This window comes from Schistocerca serialis, chromosome 1, assembly GCF_023864345.2.
Source record: "Schistocerca serialis cubense isolate TAMUIC-IGC-003099 chromosome 1, iqSchSeri2.2, whole genome shotgun sequence".
NCBI lineage: Eukaryota > Metazoa > Arthropoda > Insecta > Orthoptera > Acrididae > Schistocerca > Schistocerca serialis.
In genome coordinates this window covers 290,837,918-290,859,039 of record NC_064638.1, presented here as the reverse complement: position 1 = coordinate 290,859,039, position 21,122 = coordinate 290,837,918, and the positions used below count along the sequence as shown (strand labels likewise).

Here is a 21,122-nt window from a genome sequence, read left to right as displayed (position 1 = left end):
TTTTCAAAGGAATCAGCCCGGCATTTGCCTGGAGCGATTTAGGGAAATTACAGAAAACCTAAATCTGGATGGCCAGATATGGGTTTGAACCGTCGACCTCCCGAATGCGAGTCCATTGTATTAACAACTGCGCCACGTCGCTCTGTGACAGGAAATCTACCCGTGCTGAATCACAGAGCCCTATTAGCACGTAGCGTGGAAACACACTAGCCATTCCTCTTCCAACCTGATGACATATCGCATAACGCGAACAAAGGAGGGCGTAGTGATGGAGTTAGAACCGAATGACGGAAGCTGGTGTTAGATACCGTGTTCGAGAAACGACTGCCAATCCATAGATTGATGAGTTATTCAAATTCTTTTCTTACTGTTCGTTTTATAACTTCAAACGCCTTCTTCTTGCCACAATATAATATTTATTTACATTCCCGACGAATTTTGCATTTTACATTTCAAGGCATCTGCAGTGGATGTTATGTATAACACCGTTTTCTTTTCAGTTATAAGTTTTATACAGTTCATTGTAAGTAAAAACGAAACAGTGCAATTCCAGAAAAAATTCAACTGAAGTTGTCTTTGATATAAAAAGCGAAACCCATCTGGAACGTTCTGGAACCCACATAAATATTATACTGTATTATAGCAAGGAAAATACATGTGAAGTTATAAAACGATCATTATTATGCTTTCTGCGGGTTACCCCTGTCCACTCTTAAGCCTGGCTTATGTCGGAGACAGTGGAAGACAAGCGAACAAGTATTCGTAGACACTTCGCCACTTGTGTCTGAACAAGCGTTTACACTGGAGGGGACGGGAGAGAAGACGAAATAACGAACAAATCTGCGTTATTATTTGCTGGCACTAGTAATCGGGACGCATTATAGAACAGAATATAGTTAGAGTCACGATGCGAACCATGTACTGAGAGAGTATGATTTTGTATGGCGAGCGCACTGTTTTTGATGAAGTAGGCGATATTACGCAAGATTTAAGTTCGTGAATCTGTGCGTAAGTGTGGAAGTAGTGGAGTTGACACTGAATTGCTGCTGCAGTGCTCCTTAGTATTCGCTGGGTTCTCACTGCAACTGAGCAAGAAATTTAAAAACCGAACACTAATTATCGACGACCAAAACAACCTGAAGAAAGGCTAGCACTTACACTTTTGTTATCGGCAACTGGGGACATAGCCATTAGTGGTTGTTACGAATTTCAGTACTCTCAAGTATGTTTCTGATGTCTGCGACATATCAGAAGCACTTCAGGGATTTCATTGACGGGCGTACAAGGTAAGAGTGTGTCAAAATATGATTAATGAAATGTGAAATATAAACACGACACACAGGCTACTTGATAAAGTGTGTTATAAAGCTTTTCTGTTTTAGAGATCACATAACATCAACTCGGGTAACCCATTTTTATTCACAAAAAATCGATAACATGACATACACCAGCCATATAATTACATAGCGAATTCGAACCGAATACGGCAGAATGCAATTCGCTCACGCTCGCTTACCGCTTACACTAGAGAGAAATTTCGTCCCCTGATGCTGTTTCGCATCTGTTTGCTCAGCTGTAAACCAGGCTTTACAGTACACGTCAGGCGGCGCCAGGGATAATAAGAAAGCATTTATGACAGTGTATTGCGCGCATTTTACTGACATCCCTTATAGTGAAAACTAAAAATTATTATTTAAGGTTGAACATTAAGTTTGTTACTAATTTACAAGGCTACGTAATGGAACACGTGAATATTATTAATGTACGTATGCCAGTCATGTGTTTTAATCGAACATGTACGAGAAACAGAGCACTATAACAGTTAAATATCAGTGTTGTGTGTGCTGCTTCTGTGACAGGAGGAGACTTCAGGTGCATCATTCATAAATTTCAGTACATATACTTCGTAAATAGCAATGAAATTTATTTTTCAGTTTTTTTTTACAGAAATTTTTCACTTTAAAGGAATGTGGCACTGAAACGTGTGTAAGAAGCCGTCAGCAACGCTGATAATTTTGTTGTTTGGGGCCACAGTGAAGTAATACTTTCATTTAAAAAGTTCCTCCATTTGACTGTACACATCGTTGATTCGACCGTACAATCATGACGTCCACCTCTGTGCGTTCATTGGGCATGATCTGCCTTCTACAAATGAAATCATCGTCAGAATATATTAAACTTGGTTATATAATGGTGTCACGCCATTAAAATGAGAACAAGTTCACAGATTGTCTGGCATTATACAACGAAGTTTAATATATCTGGACGAGGATTTCGTTTATAGATGTGTGATCATGCCCTACATTATGGTATTTGAAAATGGCCAAAGGCCGAAATCATGCAGCAGAATAAAAGATCTATACCGTCTAGTGCCGGAAATTTCATTAAAAAAATATTAGCAATGCGTTTGCATGTCTATAAATGTACTGGAGCTTTACTTAGGATCAGTTGTGAGAGTCTGGTACCGGTATTGGAAATCAGAGGAAAATTATTTCAATAATGTCAGTTTAGTGGTTGGCCGGTGTTTAATTTCTTGTCTTCGTATTCGGTCACGTGCAGCCTAAATATGCCGCTTACCGACAATAGCTTTCAGAGAGCGAGAGCACATTTCCGGTTGACGTGAGAAGGAACGTATAGGCAGCAGCATGCAGCCGGCAGACGCGCGTGATCAACGAATGACGTCACGAGCACGAAAATCTCTGAGTCTGCGCAGCGAAAGGTCGAGCTGTAGCGCCACAGAACCGGCAGGAGGCGGCCCGCTAGGCTGGCCGTGGGCGATCCTCGGTGGTGTCGCGATAACACGGCCGCGATACTGGCCAAGGACGGCGTCCTGTGCATACCGGGGACACGCGGCGGAAAGACGGCAAGCAAGAACCGGACAGCAGGCGGGGCCCAATTCCGACACGCCCACCTCTGCTATTGGCAGCTTTAACAATGTTGGCGTAGAACACATCGAATAAAGTCTTCAGGAAGAGATTCGGACCTTCGGACAAAACGCGTTTTCAATTCCTCAGTTTTACAGAATTGCGGGAAAGGTGGTTCGAAGTAACAAGGAGGGTAAGAAGGTACTTTCTCACGTTATAATTGGGTCGCGAGTATCCGGAGGCTTCATCTCCTCCGCATACAACTGCAAACAATTCTTCTCTCTTTTGGACGGAGCCTCTAATACTGTCTTGAGGTGGTGAACGTTTGAATGCTTCGTTCAGCCAAAGTTGACCAAGAAGCTGTCACCGAGTTTGACAATGGGGTTGGTAGAAAAGTGACGTCTTTCCCCAGCCGAACTGATCTGGTGTGTCCACATGTTGCGAGCGCTGTTCTTGTGAAAGCTGCTTGGACTCTTTTCGAGACTGTCCAATAGTTTGGTGCGCAATCGTTATCTGTTGGACGCGTCAAAATATACCGTCTACGACTCGTAACCTTTCGCATTTCTAGCGTTTCGGCGTTACTGTACGTCGAGAAATTGTACGGAAAACAGCTCCCTTCCAGAAATCGTGCTCAAACTTCGGAACGTATCGACAGTCTCTCTGCTTCGGCTGTGAAGAGCTTTGAGCTGACACTTCATTCTAACGCCGCTTTCGCGACCCGATCAATGAACATCTGAACGTTCCAGTTCCAGATACATCCGTAAAAGCACTTATGCGTCTCATCTCCTGACAACACCGTAGAGATGAAGTAAAATTTCTTTGCTTCCGGTAAATTGATCATCCGGCTTTAAATTTCACTTTATAGCTGGAGAGTGTTCATCTGTCTTAGTTTTGAACGCTGCCGTGGTGAATGCGCAGTAGCGAGAATAAAGCGAGGTGCCCTCTCGTGGCGTCCGTGCCTTGTGCAGACCGACAGAAGCAGTACATTTTAAGCTAACGACGCTGAGAAACGGCGCAGCATACCTGTGTGCCGTGCGGTGAGGAGATGACAGGAGAGCCGGTGGCCGGCAGAGCGCGATACTGAGCTTCGCAGCGGGAGGGAGGCGTGTGCGATGCACTGCTCTGGGAGGCCGGCGACGACTGTCTGCGCCTGGTTCCAGAGGTGCGCTCGCCCGGAGTCCGGCAGCGAGCGCCCATTGATCGTACGCTCGGACGACTGCAGCGCCACGGCGCAGCCGCGGCACGCACGCGTACTGCCAAGTCGAGCGCGCAGCGGCGCTGACCCGCCGAACATCACGACTCCCTCCCTATACCGGTACTGTTGCACTCTGTGCACGAATCCCTTCCGCACTCCGTACAAACGAAGAAATCAGTAAGCTCGCGCGCGAGGTGCTGAGGATTGCGTGACCAACACCAACATTTTGTAACTAGTAGAAATCAGAATAGCGAAAAATTTAATATCGAAATAGACGAAGTTAAGACGTGCTACCTTCGAAACAAAAAACAACATCAGGGGAGAAGCAAGCACGACAAAATAAACGAAATGTGAGAGAAAACTAGTGCCACATTTTTTATCCACCAAAGTTCTTATTTTTTCAAACAATAATATTATCCTCTTCAAATTATTTCCCTTCGGCAGCTATACACCGGCGGAGTCGTCGTTTCCAGTCTTGGCAGCAGCTCTGAAACGCTTCAATGACAGGGCCTATAAAATGTCAGTCACATTCTTTTGAATGTTCTCCAGAGTCCGAAAATGACGTACTTTCAAGAATTTTTCAATTTCTGGAAAAGAAAAACGTCGCAATGACTCAAATCACGTGAGCAGGTGGACTCTGGAACAACAGGAATGCTTTTTGGGACAAAAAATTCCGTGATGGAACTGGCCGTGTGACATGGGGCACTGTCATAATGCCACATCCACTTGCCTGCAATGTCCTACTCTACTCACCCTTTCCTTGATCCTTTCCAGGACATATTTGTAATACACTTTATTTGTCAATCAAGTGTACTACAAATATGTCCTGTACCGTATGAAGAAATGCTTTACACACACACACACACACACACACACACACACACACACACACACAATTTTTTATATATTATTCCAGCTTGTTTTGTGCCTGCAACTTTATCTTGAACAATAACATTTTTGGTCATGATATGTGGTCCAGTTTATCAAATACGAGCCTGGTGAAATACCCTTAGACTGCAAAAAGATTTTTTTGTAATCCCTGTTCCAAGAAGAGCAGGATGCTGATAGGTGGGAATATCACACAGTCATCGATTTCACGTCATGTTTACAAAATACTGACCCAAACTGTTTACAGAAGAATCGAAAAACTGTTAGAAGTCAACCTCGTGTAAGATCACTTTTGGGTTGCAGAGAAATCTTAGGAGGACGCGAGACAATACTCACCTTACGACCTATCCCAGAAGATAAAATAAAAAAAGAGAAACTACATTCTTAGCATTTTAGGCTTAGAGAGAACTTTTGTGAACGCTAACTGGAGAAGACTTTTGATATTCTGGAGGTAGGGATAAAGTACAGAGCTCAGAAAATTATCTGAAACTTTTAAAGAAGCCAGACTGCAGCGATAACGGTCGAAGAGCACGAGACGGAAGAGGTGGGTCGGGATTGCAGTCTCTGAGCAATACAGTAAAATTTTACATTTAACAAGCATAAAGAAAATCAAGTGGACAGTCTGAAAGGGAATTAGAGTTTAAGAAAAAGAAAAGCTTTGAAGTTTGCCGTAACATTTTAATTTCTACATCTACCTATACACAGTCAGCCATGCCGCGGTGCAGGGCGGAAGGTACCACGTATTGCTACTAATCATTCTCTTTCCTCACAAAGCGAGGGAAAAACGACTGTGAAAGCCTCCACACGAGCTCTAAGTTCTCGCATCTTATCTTCAAGGTAGACACGCGAGATGTACGTTGGCGGCAGTAGAATCGTTCTGTTGTCGGCCTCAAATGCCGCTTCTCTGAATTTCCGCACTCGTGCCTCGCGAAAAGATCGTCGTCTTTTCTCCAAGGATTCCCATTTGAGTTCACGAAGCACCTCCATAATAACTTCCTTGCTGATCGAACCTACTGGTAACAACTAAAGCAGCATGCTTCTGAATGGCTTCGACGTCTTCCTTTAACCCGACATGGTGAGGATCCCAAACACTGTCAGAGATGGCAAAGGGCCTAGAAGAGCAGCTGAACAGAATGAACAGTGTCTCGAAGAGAGACTATTAGACGTACGTCAAAAAAGTAGAACAGGGATGATGTATTGTAGTCGAAATGAGTCCAGTGATACTGAGAGAATCAGACTAGGACACACTGGAAGTAGCTGATGAGTTCTAAAATTTGGGGAGGAAAATCACTGATGGTAGCCAAAGTAGAGAAGTTGTTGAATGGACACTGGCCACAGCTCTAAAAGTATTTCTAAAAGTGAGATATCTGTTAACAAGAAATAGAAATCTAAGTGTTTGGTACTCTCTTCTGAAGGTTTGTGTCTGGGCTGTAGTCTTGTTCGGAACGGAAGGAAGCGAGTGACCGGTGAAAATTTTGGAGGACGACCGAGTTCTCTACACAGTAAGTAGGTTGCAGCATTTATGCAGAAATTAAGAGACTTGCAGAGGGCAGGAGCGTAGAGAGCTGCATCAAACTAGTCTTCGGACTGAAGACCACTGCAGCGGCAGGAGCAGCAAAGGCAGCACAGTCACTTCACCGAAAGACTGACTCCTGCAATGTGAAAAAACTGACATTTGTTCTTATACTTCAAATGATTTAACATACGACTGTACAGGGTGACTCAGATTAAGGGAAAAACGAAATTCCGCTATCAGGACGTCAATACGACACGATGTCAGCCAGCCACCGGGTAATCCACCATGCGGCGTCATGCAGATGCGGTATGGAGAGGCTTGGGTTATGCACACCGCACTCCAGGCCGTTGTCGACGTTTGTAACTTGCAGCCGCTACCTCTCAAATGTAGTAGCTCTTCAATTGGCAACACGACACGGAGTACATCCGGGACAGTCCTACCACCATGAAAAAATCCTCGACAATACCGGTAATCCAACCCGGGTGCTGCACATGACAGCCATCTACACTCACCACTTAGCAACTGAGGGCGGACAGATGACTCAAATGACAATTCATTTCATACTCAATGTTTCAGTTACCCATTTTCAATGGAAATAGCAAGTTGTGGCAAGTAATTTGATTCCGTACCCTTACAAACAAGCCACCTCTCGTGTCATGGATACAAGAATGTAAAAAAATTAACCTTCACTGAATAATTTTATTTTGTTTCATCTATTTATGTACATGAAACTCATTCGCTTCATTAACGCGTCTCTAAATAACAAATGAAAGGTCACTTGAGTCATAGAGCTCCGTCAAAAATACGAGAGCTATTGGAAGTATAAACGATGGGTTGCGAAATTGAACCCACAGTGGAAACCCGATGAAACTTTGCACATATGTTTTGGGCAGTGTGCCTGTATGCCAGTGTAGGTAGTGTCAAGTCGCTCTTCTTGGTTCTGAGTGCACGGTGAGCGCGTAAAGATGCACTGAAAATAGTGTCTCCCGGGAGATTTCGCTCGATTTCATGGAACCCCACATAACGTAACAATCGTGCATTTCCTTCTTCAAGAAAGTTTTCGGTCGCACATTGCAGGGCACTGAGGACGCTTCTGCAGTGTTTTCGATGGGAAGTGTTTGATCACCCATCATACAGCTCTGACTTGGCGCTCTGTGAGATCTCTGCTGAGATGGACCGCTGGCTATGAAGACGACATCCTGACATAGACAACAACCTGCAAGCCAGCGTAGAAAATAGTCTGACAGTACAGGAGGCTGCCTTCTACGACGAGGGTATTGAAAATTTGGTACAACACCATATCTATTTGTGAGCGGCGACTATGTAGAGAAGTAGTTGGAATAGGTAGCTAACTGTTGCAAATAAAACAGTTTTGATTTTCACTGGGGGTTTCCATTTTGTGATCTATCTTTTCTTACTTATCCAGCAACCCTCGTACGTTACTCAATATGCAGTGTAAGTGCGCATATGGAAGATTTCCCCCTATGTAGACAACGCTTTAAGGTAACCACTAGCTCGTTGTATTCGTTTGTTCAATTCGACCGATACGCGCTTCTCGTGAAATCGTGTCGTTAAGTCACTGCTGGGTGACAAACTGAAGCAGCTGCAATGCCCTGAAGCGTTGATGCTGTCATCGAAAATGTAGTTGCAGCTCCGAAACGGATAGAGTTGGACAGAAAAATAAAATGAAGACTGCTTATCCCAAAAAAACAGGTCGAACTTGTAATGCACAGCTCATGACCAAATGTCTGCAAATAATGTAATTTCATTAACCGTCTCAAATGACTGAAGTACTACTAATTTTCCGCTTGAGTTACCTTCATTATAAAAAGTACTTTTCGGCGTTTCGTCAGCACAATGATTCTTTACGTGCCCATCTACAGCCATACTCTGCAAATCCCCTGACGGTGTCCCAGGCGAAAAATGCTTCCGGTATTGGTATTACTATTACAGCCCCGCCGCAATTCTCCACTGTTCCGTTCGTCGATAGTGCGCTGAAAGAAGTACTTTAGATAAATCTCCGTAGTTGAATGGCTGTGAGCACTATTGACTCAACTTCTGAGGTCATCAGTCCCCTAGAACTTAGAACTACTTAAACCTAACTAACCTAAGGACATCACACACACATCCATGCCCGAGGAAGGATTCGAACCTGCGACCGTAGCGGTCTCGCGGCTTCAGACTGTAGCGCCTAGAATCGCCCGGCCACTCCGGCCGGCAAATCTCCGTAGTTATTGTGGTCCATAACATTCAGTCCAAAGACAGATTGATGCAGCTCTCCATTGCTACTACATCCTTTAGCTTCTATCTCCGAAAAACTACAACTTCCATTCTTCTGTATCTGGTTACTATATCTTTTAAGTCTGTCTCGACGATTTTTACACCCCTTTTTACACTTCCTTCAAACACTAAATTGGCGATCTCTTGATGTCTCAGAATATGTCCTATCAACCGAACCGATCCCTTCTTCTAGGCAGATTGTTCCACAAATGTGTCTTTTTTCCAGTTCTATTCAGAATTTCCTCATTAGTTACGCGACCTACACATCTAATCTTAGACTCCACAATTTATCTGATTTTATCGCCACCACCAATTCGGGAAATGCATGTGGAACAAGTTAATACACTGTTCCTTTTGACAGACACTTACAAAACGAGTAAGTCTTTTGCTGGGAGTGCAATATATGTGGCGAAATATAGACACCTCAGCCTTAAAAAGTCGTATTTCATGAAAAACAAAATGTGAGGCGACAAATGTTGAAAAACTGCATAGAGGAAACGTCGATATTGTTTCCTCCATGTTTCTTGGTGCACGACGTGGGAAAAAAACGATACTGCACGAACTGGACCGAGACCTGCCCAGTCTCACATCCACAAAATGCAGACACCACAAAAAAGTAAACATCTGAAGGTCAGTTTTGCTTGTTACGCCTCCAAAACAAAGTCGGTTGAGTGAGTTCCAAGTGGTCCATCGTTTTGAGTCACCTGATCAGACATCTCTGTTGGGCATCACCCACCTAATAATGCTGGTTGCAACACATGACGCTAGTACCTCGTTGGCTAATGGTGTGTGTGTGTGTGTGTGTGTGTGTGTGTGTGTGTGTGTGTGTGTGTGTGTGTGTGACTGACTTCAATTGTGAGCACGGTCACTGGTATCTTAACAGCTACGGATTGAAATGAATGGTAAAATACAACGGACAGCATATGAATGGGCTTTACACCCACAAAAGGAGCCGATATCTGCTTGTTGGGAAGCTGTGGAAATCATTCCTCGGAAAGCGAGCGATGGACAATGTGGACCAGGGGAGCCCACGTCAGTAGTGACGAATATGTCCCCCACACAAGTAATTCAGAAAATGTTGCGCATATTGCTATCTATCATTTCCTCCTATTGGTTCTGCAGTGCACTTCCAGTGCCTGGTCAATATTAAGCTAACAATACAGGGTGTTACAAAAAGGTACGGCCAAACTTTCAGGAAACATTCCTCATACACAAAGAAAAGATGTTATGTGGACATGTGCCCGGAAACGCTTAATTTCCATGTTAAAGCTCATTTTAGTTTCGTCAGTATGTACTATACTTCCTCGATTCACCACCAGTTGGCACAACTGAAGGAAGGTAATGTTGACTTCGGTGCTTGTGTTTAAATGCGACTCATTGCTTTACAGTACTACCATCAAGCACATCAGTACGTAGCATCAACAGGTTAGTGTTCATCACGAACGTGGTTTTGCGGTCAGTGCAATGTTTACAAATGCAGAGTTGGCAGATGCCCATTTGATGTATGGATTAGCACGGGGCAATAGCCGTGGCGCGGTACGTTTGTATCGAGACAAATTTCCAGAACGAAGGTGTCCCGACAGGAAGACGTTCGAAGCAATTGATCGGCGTCTTAGGGAGCACGGAACATTCCAGCCTATGATTCGCGACTGGGGAAGACCTAGAACAACGAGGACACCTGCAATGGACGAGGCAATTCTTCGTGCAGTTGACGATAACCCTAATGTCAGCGTCAGAGAAGTTGCTGCTGTACAAGGTAACGTTGACCACGTCACTGTATGGAGAGTGCTACGGGAGAACCAGTTGTTTCCGTACCATATACAGCGTGTGCAGGCACTATCAGCAGCTGATGGGCCTCCACGGGTACGCTTCTGCGAATGGTTCATCCAACAATGTGTCAATCCTCATTTCAGTGCAAATGTTCTCTTTACGGATGAGGCTTCGTTCCAACGTGATCAAATTGTAAATTTTCACAATCAACATGTGTGGGATGACGAGAATCCGCACGCAACTGTGCAATCACGTCATCAACACAGATTTTCTGTGAACGTTTGGGGAGGCATTGTTGGCGATGTCTTGATTGGACCCCATGTCCTTCCACCTACGCTCAATGGAGCACGTTATCATGATTTCATACGGGATACTCCACCTGTGCTGCTAGAACATGTGCCTTTACAAGTTGGTTTGGTTGTTTGGGGAAGGAGACCAGACAGCGTGGTCATCGGTCTCATCGGATTAGGGAAGGATGGGGAAGGAAGTCGGCCGTGCCCTTTCAGAGGAACCATCCCGGCATTTGCCTGGAGTGATTTAGGGAAATCACGGAAAACCTAAATCAGGATGGCCAGACGCGGGATAGAACCGTCGTCCTCCCGAATGCGATTCCAGTGTCTAACCACTGCGCCACCTCGCTCGGTGCCTTTACAAGCACGACACAACATGTGGTTCATGCACGATGGAGCTCCTGCACATTTCAGTCGAAGTGTTCGTACGCTTCTCAACAACAGATTCGGTGACCGATGGATTGGCAGAGGCGGACCAATTCCATTGCCTCCACGCTTTCCTGACCTCAACCCTCTTGACTTTCATTTATGGGGGCATTTGAAAGCTCTTGTCTACGCAACCCCGGTACCAAATGTAGAGACTCTTCGTGCTCGTATTGTGGGCAGCTGTGATACGCCATTCTTCAGGGCTGCATCAGCGCATCAGGGATTCCATGCGACGGAGGGCGGATGCATGTATCCTCGCTAACGGAGGACATTTTGAACATTTCCTGTAACAAAGTGTTTGAAGTCACGCTGGTACGTTCTGTTTCTGTGTGTTTCCATTCCATGATTAATGTGATTTGAAGAAAAGTAATAAAATGAGCTCTAACATGGAAAGTAAGCGTTTCCGGACACACATCCACATAACATATTTTCTTTCTTTGTGTGTGAGGAATGTTTCGTGAAAGTTTGGCCGTACCTTTTTGTAACACCCTGTATAACATAATAAAACCTGATTTTACATTTCCAATCTTTTTCTTTTCCGTTATTTACGTTATTTTTGTTATCCGCGTCTTAAGTCCTGTTCTCTCAATTTAATGGTTTCCTGCCATCAAAAACTTCGTGTGGATAATTTCCACATTTAGCGCTTTTGAACTCTAAATCACACGTTGCAACATCGATTTTCAAATCGATTTATGTGGAAACTACTACTTATTCCTGTTCGCATACAACCTATAGCATGTAACATAAAACTATACACTGTTTCAGAATCTTAATCATTTTGGGTTCTGTGTAATGTACGTAGGTGGGACTTTTAGGGGGCACTTTCAAACTGTTGTCGCAACGTTTCGTCACCTGACGGTACTCTAAACTGCAACAAAGCAAAAACAGCATTTGAATTTCTTTTCTGTCTTTGCATCTTTATGCCGTTCGGAAGTCGTTTGCAGTTTTGCAGATTTGTGGAACTTTGTGAAACTGGTGAAGGGACAGCTTATGGAAGCGCCACGATGATTACCATGCGTTATAGTCTCAGAAAACCACATCCAACTTAGAAAGCACACCTTTAGCTGCTTTGGAATAAACCAACCACGGATAAAATGACGAAGCCCAATCGAAATGTTCTCCTTGCACTACCTATGTCATTCTTTAAATTATCATTTTTGGTATATTGCCTTGGTTTCAACGAAGTGTTACTGTTATATTTCATCTCAGTGTGCTTTTGGATTCCCCTCACTTTCCTTTTCGGTTTTCGTGCGATTATGAGGTGCAAAACGCTTACCAATATTAGTCATTTAGTTATTCTGTTCACTTCGCTTTTACACCTCACGAAATTCTACAGAAACCACATTCGTGCACCGCTCACTGCTGACTGGAAAAATTGAGAGAGAACTTACTTCACTGTCGACCATACTTTCGCGCCGTGTCAACCAGCTAAGTTTCGTGGCGACGCATTATAGAGATCTTCATGCTCAAACGTGATACTTATTCACAATAGCGATTATAAAATTAACTGAATGAAGCGTGTTTTACTACATTTACTCAATGAGCGCCAACCATTAACACACGCGTTGCAACAGTTTGAACGACGACTTCATACCTCTACCAACAAGCAATGATCAGCGGCCAGACAGTTTAAATGAACATCTCTTCAGCAAATTAAAAGAAATATAAAACAATTGGCTGCTTTCAATTAGCACCTGACAGTTGGTAACAACTATCTGAAGTTTTATGGCGTGCATTTTTTTGTTACATCAGTAACCATATCTGATTTATGAAGTAGTGAGCATCTGGAGACATGGGAACGGGGACGAACGAACAACACAAAACAAACAACACAACACAAAGAGCTGTACATGTTACGGAATATTTATGCACACGCCACTGTGCTTGTCGCCTTAGTGTGATGCTCTACATTTCTAAGACTAAATTATCATGGGACCAAGTCCCTGTGTAATCGTGTCGTGACTCAGTCGATCGGCAGCTTCATTTCATTATAACTTTTTAGTAATGCCTTGAGTTTGTTGACCTGTACCGTTTCTTTTGTTAGGAGCTACATATTGCTCACAAGCACTAAGATGCCGAATATTCTGGCTGCTGAAATTTAAATTTAATTTTGCGTAGATACTCAAATTTTCAAATATGTCATTACTAATATTTTACTTCATTGTTTACAGTTGTGTAATGTGCATTTAGGATACGATAATTCATTGTTTAGCGTTGCCAAGAACGAACAATGCACGTACATCTAGAAAAAAACGCAGTGATGTTGCACAAGAACGGATTCGTACATATTGAAAAAAAAAAAAATTGATGGTTCATCCCCTTATCTCCATTGTCGCGTCACTTTCACCCAGTAAGGAGATTAAAAAAATATATATTTTGTATTGGTATTGTACCACACGTAATGTCCATTTGTGAACATCGATATTCGTGTGTTCAATTTTTAGATCCGTTCTTGAAGGTAAAGGATTAGATCAAACTTCGCGTGTTGTCACTATCGAGAAACTCTGCCGTAACTCTAGGATGGCTATACAACAATTTTGGTGTACGTTCAAGGAATGATCTTAAAGAAAAACAAAGATATTTAAAAGTAATTGGCATTCTTGTACTTTCACTTCCACCCTCTGTAAAATTTTACATAAAGAATAAAGATGTATAATGTTAAAAAGTTATAAAAATTCGGAGCTATTAATTTTCAACACGCGTCGTACATCTTTTCACGTCATAGACGCCCTATGTTTGAACAACATCTCGAAATCCACGTTCGCAGTGCACACAGCTACAATCAATTACGGAATAAAAAGCATTGAAGAACCACATCCAGGCACTGAATCATGCTGGAAAAGGTAGCTTTATGAATTTACTTGAATGGATTGAAATATATGTACATAAAAGCAAACCACCACATAATCTCCTCAATGAACAGACCGAGTTAGCCAACGTAGCCTTTCTTCAAAACTTCATTCCTTTGCTTTCCAGTTTAAAATAAACTACTTCGTTTGACAACAACAACATGTAGACACTAACCCATTATGAACTAGTGCATAAAATATAACAGCTTGCTTAGTCATTCATCATTTTCTTTGCTTTCAGTGTATACATAATGTCACTGTATTAGCACTTCATTACAAAGTGGCTGCTTTATTTGTTTACCTAAATCGTAATCCGTTCTCATGTAATACAAATTGTAAGTAATGAGACGTTTGTAGTTTGTAAATTTCTTCTGTCACATCAATGTAAACATCGAAATATCTCAGATTCTTTGGCATTGTTACGGTTGCAATATCGCCACCTTTGCATATATTCTTCCATGTGGCAAAACATTTTCATATAATCTTCGGTACAGCATGAAACAACCAGTCAGCAGTGCAACGTAACGGCCCGGAATTTTCGGCACGAATGACCGTTCACTATAGAAGACTCCTCGAGAAGCTAAACTTGCCTGTAACGCGCCGAACAAACTGGCGGATAATCAACTATTTTTAGGACTTTGTGTTGAGCGGAAAGTTAACACTATGGAACAAGGAATCGAGAGGAACGGACCTGCCCAAGAACAGTCGTCTATTAATTGGCATCGATATATCGTCAGCTAATGAAATGAGACATCAGCCTGAGAAAGGCGAGCTTTTTCTTTTTAGGTAGGGTAATGAGATTCGGTGATCACTTTTGGTGAAGACAGCGATCGGACTTCGTCTCAAGACTTGTTCTGCGCTTGCCCTTGGTTCTGTTCTGACGCTGTAATGACTGCAGTCTACTCCATGTTGTGAGAATAAGCACCAGACTCGAATGACATCCAGCAAAGACTGGAATGGTAATCAGAACGAACATTCGACATGGTTTCGTTTTTTGAAGCCAGTCTTCCGTCTCCCACCTGATGATGCTTTCGTAGTCTTACTCCAACACTGATCCGAGTCTTTACCCCGCTACCATGGGGTGCCTCTTATCACCGGAGTCACCTGGTTCAAATCCGATTCGTCGGGTGCCGCGTCTGGAAATCGGCCGCACGTAAAACTTGATCCTCTTCTGAGAGCTAGCTTACTCCTCGTAACGCCGCTACCTGCATGACGAACACGCCGGGCATGTAGCTGCAGCGGACCTCGGGCGTTATTATTCCTTTCGGCCTGCACAAAGGGCGAGACCATTCAGCAGCCGCCATGCACTGCCCACCAGCAGAAGTGGACAGGAAAACAGCCCGAGAAAGAAGCTGCCGCAGATCGACGCCCGTCGCAGCAAAGCTGCACTGTTGACGCCTTACTCAAGACTTTGGTGAGTTGCGACTCAAAGCCCGCTCCTCGGAGAACCCATATGCGCCGTGTCTGCCTAGTCTAACCACCCTGAAGCCCTGTATAATTTTTTTGCTGTTTTAATAAATTGTTTTGATGTAACTATCTGTGTTCACGTCTGAGTCACTGCAATGTTTTGCACATATCCAGTGAAGAGGTGAATTTTGATTTGATTAATGTTTATGAGGCCTGGTGCCCAACAAAAGAGAAAATCAATTTCTTCCCGTATCCCTGGTAAAAATTTCCATTCACCGCGTTTTATTAGTCTTTTTCTTGCAACTATTACTCGTATAGGGGTAAGAGAGACCTTACAAAGGCAATACAACATTCCCAAAGTGGTGGGCAACTAACAGCCTACTGGGCTCTCACAGAATTACATCCGCTACTCCGTTAAGGTGGGACCGGTGCCGTACAGCACATATTACCAACTGCAGCGTGGCACGAACCAAGGGCCTGGTGCTTAAAAGACAAGATAAAGTCTATGAAAATCACCGGGTATTTTAGAGCAGCATAGTGTTCCATCGCTATTTTCTCCAATAAGAGGTTTAAGCTGCTCTTCGCATTCGTTCGTCGTAAGGGATTGTAGAAACGCCAATGTTCTCTTTATTATGTATGTGTTACGAAGAATCTCTGATTACAGAAAACAAAATCACCACCTCACACTTCTTCCTACTGGAGTCCTCTCTGGAAATGAAAGAGGCAGAAGTTGTCGTAATCACTACAGTGGGAACTTCAATGCTTATCACGCAAACAGTTACTCAAAATCAATAATACACGTATACTGATCACTCAATATGTAATACAGGGTCTTTCAGAATTAATATACCGGCTTTATTTTATTCAACTTGTAAATAATACTTCAAATGCAATAGCAACTCCAAAAGTTTTTCTTCCAAGTATTCAGTGTTAGCACCATTCGTCACACATCAAGTCGATTGGCGAGTTCCTTCCAAACCTTGGTTAGTGTGTCTGGAGTAGAAGTACCAACAATATTGTTTTTAAGGTCGGGTAGATCGCCTGGTAGCGGAGGCACACACATGATTCCCTAAGGTAAAAACCGCATTGCTTCAGATCGTGTGTGAACGAGGTCATGCAGAAAGGCTTTGTCGTCTGGCCCCTTGCGGCTAACACAAGGTCGTGTACAACGTCGCTTAATCAGTCGCGTACTGAGTTATGCCAGTGAGGCGGAGCACCATTTTACTGTCAAAGTTCTGTGGTTCAGCTTCTTCCAATTGAGGGAAGATTTATAGTTCTAGCGGATCGAGATAAGAAACATCAGTTACAGTTGCTTCACCGAAAATGAAAGGCTCAAACTTCCCGCCAGTATATTGCACAAAAAAAAAAATTCAATTTAGGAGAATCTCGTTGCAACTGTATCATCTGGTGGAGAACAGCTGACCCTACAGGCGCACATTATGTGTGTTCGCAGTTGCACTTCGAGTCGTCACTGAAGACGATACGATCCAGAAAATCTTCATCGTCATGCACCAAAATTTCGTTTGCAAAGTCGGCAAGTAATCTATAGTTGTTTTAGAGTTTGCACCAACTCCAAACGGTAAGGACGCAGTAACAAGTGTATCCTTAAAAATCTCCACACGGACGTCCCTTTGCGCACAGTACACAAACAAAGCTTAGTTGCTCTTTCATTTGATGTATTATTTAAAATTGTAACTTTAATTTAATAAATGCTACAAGGCCTTAAAACTGTACATCCGTTTTGAAAATCTGTATAATACATCATGTGTACACGAAAGTAACGCGGTTGAAAAATTATTGCGAAATGCTGAAAGATACGAAAACGATCAGCATTTGGTCCCAAGACTCCCTGCTGACCCGTCGATATAAATACTCTGCCGGAAAAAAAGTACACCTGTGAACACAACGTCGATTTTGATCCGATGACGGCATATGCGACCTGGGGGATAGTAGATGTACTGACAATGCTTCAGCGTCGCCTGTCAACAGAGAGCGTAGGGGAATAGCCACTAGCAATGGCCCGTTTACCATTTGTTCACACAGACGACGCAACAACACTTCGTCGGGACTCTGGGGTCGCTGACGGTGGCAGCAGTCAAACCGGAGAACGCTTTAAACGATCGGCACTTGGGGGCCGAGAGCAAAAAGCAGTGAAGAGCAGCAGTCAGAAGTAGTCATTATCATGAGAGAGGTGTCGCAGTTGGCAGTCGTCGGAGGCAGGTGCCACTACACAGTGACACTTCAATGGTGCTGCAGTAAGAATCCGAGAAGACTGCACACATTCGAAGGAGGAAAACAGTTTCTGATAAGTATCCAGCAACAGTTATTCTCGACATGGATAAAAGTCAGTCGTCAACTGCATAAGGAAACCTTTCTTTGGTTCCTTTTGCCGGTTTCAACTGTTTAAACTGTCAACTTCAAAAGTGAAATAGGCTCATATCATTAGGAAGCCAACGTCAAAATAAGAATCGGACGATAGTGTCCTACAAAGGATTAACAAACAGAAATTTAAAGTAAAAATGGCTCTGAGCACTATGGGACTTAACTTCTGAGGTCATCAGTCCCCTAGAACTTAGAACTACTTAAACCTAACTAACCTAAGGACATCACACACAGCCAAGCCCGAGGCAGCAGGATTCGAACATGCGACCGTAGCGGTCGCGCGGTTCCAGACTTTAGCGCCTAGAACCGCTCAGCCACCCCGGCCGGCAAATTTAAAGTAATTATGTTAAAAATAAACGTAGAAAGACTGAACAGCAGAAGTAAATCGGATTTGTTAAAACAATTGTAAAATAGCTAAGCTTGAGAGCAGCAACATATGTTTGCTACAAAACCAATAAATTAGATGACATCACTGAAACAATATATGTGCGATGAGTAGCAAACAATGAACTGTCAAGTCGTACATAGTATGTGGAACGAAAGTCAACCAAACATACTGGTGACATGAACAGCATTGAACACGCCCATTACCAAGTGGGAGCGCTAGTGCAGATATACACTGTAATAAAGTCTGCAACAGTTGAAGTGAAAGTATTCATTAGACCTTATAAAATATTAACAAAAGTACTTACACAGACAAAAATCAGGTACCAAGTGTTAAACAAAAAAATAATAAGTAACATCGTTACTAAGTCAAGGGAGCTAAACAAAGAAAATGAATTGTTCAAATTTATCACCAGTTATTGGTAGCACCATGAGCCATCGGAAGTGGCTATACGTTGAACTTTCCAGTATCCTGTAGACTACTGAAGAATATATTGAATAGTTCAACGCATCGCCGCTGTTCCATTGCTCCATTATTCACCTCTCCTTAAAATAAGATATGTTATTTGTCTGTAAAAAAGTTGGCAGTTCCATACGTGGTGCGAAACAAGTGAAAAATAATGTAAATCAGATTACATAAATCTGAAGATTAAATGAAAACACTCAGTTAACTGACTTTATCGTCAGAGAACTTGAGTCAGTCGGTTGTCTCACATTAAGTGAAACCACTTACACATAAAGAGTGAAAAACGTTCACAGAGCTGACGTGGCCGCAGACTGTTTCATTTGACTGTCCATTCTAAAAAATCGACTGAGGAAAAAACAAAAACCGATCTATTGGCTGTTAAAACCAGTCGGTTGTCTCACCAATAATTAGTTACGAGATACGTTGTTACTAGCAGTGTGATAGTTTAAGAACAAATTCAGATTCTTTTGCCTTGTCGAACTTCAATTACACCTGTTACAGGTTTCATTTTGGTTCTTTACATTCGTGGTTATCTTCTCGCCAGCCTGGACGAAAAGGAATTTTTTTCCTCGCCAGCAAACAAGGCCAGGCCAGCTAGTGGTGTTGAAGCGACACACACACACACACACACACACACACACACACACACACACACACACACAGTCGATCGTTGTACGCGACACACACTACTTCTACGAGAAATCGAGTTGGCTGAACTTTTACGAAGGCAATAATTCTCCGGCGTCTTTATAGCGCTTTGCGATTGGGAAATCTCGTGGGAGCTGCAAGACGAGTTGAGGGCTGGGTTTTGTAGCGGCCGCAGGCAGGCGGTCGATGTGGCCGGCTGCTGGTCGGCCTCACCAGTCTACTCCACGATCGAGAACCGCCGCAGAAGGACAGCTCAGGCATCCTGCGGAGACGTCCGCGTTTTTCCTAGCCGCGCATCGCCTCGTAAAAAAGGGCACATCCGCGACTTGCTCGCCCGACGTAGGGCGACAGTCTGCTTTCCTTACATGCCATTTTTCGCTTATGAGAGAAAGGAATTTATTCATAATGCACTGCAACGGAGATGTCGCACATTTAGTACCGTTGCGTCGCTATCTTAATAGACACATGGGCAAACTGGTTGGTTAAAACCCATACCAGCTTTAGTTTTGAATAACCGGTATTTTTAGGCATTGTTTGGTGCCATTTATAACCACTTTCTTTAACTTTTTACCAATAGTCGGGTAAAAAACTGTTACATCAATTTACCAAAGAAGCGGTACTGAGTTTTTTAAATGTAACTTTTTTAATAACTAGTTATCTATTTGTAAAATTTCCAGGAAGTGGGAACAGCGAAGACTGCCATTTCAATAACAACGCCGACAGTTCGAAATTAACAACAGACGTGAGACCTAAGAATCATTACAGTACTGCTGAGACGATGGTATCTGCTGCCTTATCACTTAGCCCATAACAGGATGCACGTGCACGAGCTGTCCACGCCTGATCTATCATTGTCGAAACAATAACATGTTCCCGTGTGGCGTGGCCTGTTAGGCAAAACGCGTGTGCGTACGGCTTGCGAGACTGTTTCCCATGTGGTCTATATGGTAGTTTCTCGTTGTCGTCGATGAATAGTGTTGTATTACAAAATGGCACTATCCGTTGTCGAAGTATTTTACGAAGCGCGGTAGCAATGAAGTACAATGTTTTATCTGCTTTAAAACATTAAAAGCGGAAGGAAGCATAACAAACTTGCGACGTAAGGAGGTAACACCCCTAATGTTCCTTGAAAATTAAGGTAAATTTGACATACCTATAATTTTATTGATGTACCCATAAACTTTGTACAGTAAGTGAACTTTTGTTTTTTGTTGTTGCATCAAAATGAAAAATTTATTCCATCCGAAAGTGACGATGCAGAAAATTTATCAACTTGTGTTCTTTCCCTCTCGCCGTCGCTGCGCCTGTCTCCATCTCCGCCATCTTTGCTGGAGACACCAATACCGACTTCTACAACAGACTCAACCCAAAATTTATTGAGATCTCCTCCTCCAGCTCCATTAAGGGAGACCACTCTCAATAAAAGCCAGGAAACAATTTACAGCCATCAGAGTAAGTTACATTATTTTTGCAATCTACTCATAATAATTGAAATTAAAGACAGATAAACAAATCATAAAAAGCCAGTGTAGGTGAAATTATCGAACTTTTACAATTCCTGGACCTGACTCTTCCCTTTAAGTTGAATGAGTCTGGTTTCTGCTTTTCCCACTGTGTTTTACGCGGACATTCCACTTAAGGTCGCTCTGGATAGCTGCGCCTAAATACTTTACGGCAGACTGTCTCCAGGTCATCAATAGTGTAGCTGTACAGTAGTGAATTTATTTTCCTATGTATGCGATAGCACACGACGAATT

At 43.0% G+C, this 21,122-nt stretch overlaps 1 protein-coding gene across 4 annotated transcripts in view; it reads right to left on the bottom strand.

The window, feature by feature from the left end:
• Positions 1 to 21,122, bottom strand: part of LOC126468704 (synaptosomal-associated protein 25) — a 411,734-nt gene that overhangs the window by 278,026 nt on the left and 112,586 nt on the right. Inside the window, exon 1 of one of the 4 annotated variants that reach the window (XM_050096574.1) lies at positions 3,888 to 4,044. The exons of the other annotated variants lie outside the window; for them this stretch is intronic. The gene's annotated coding sequence lies outside the window, so the exon portion shown is untranslated. Of the gene's footprint in view, positions 1 to 3,887; positions 4,045 to 21,122 lie in introns of those variants that run through there. 4 annotated transcript variants of the gene reach the window in all.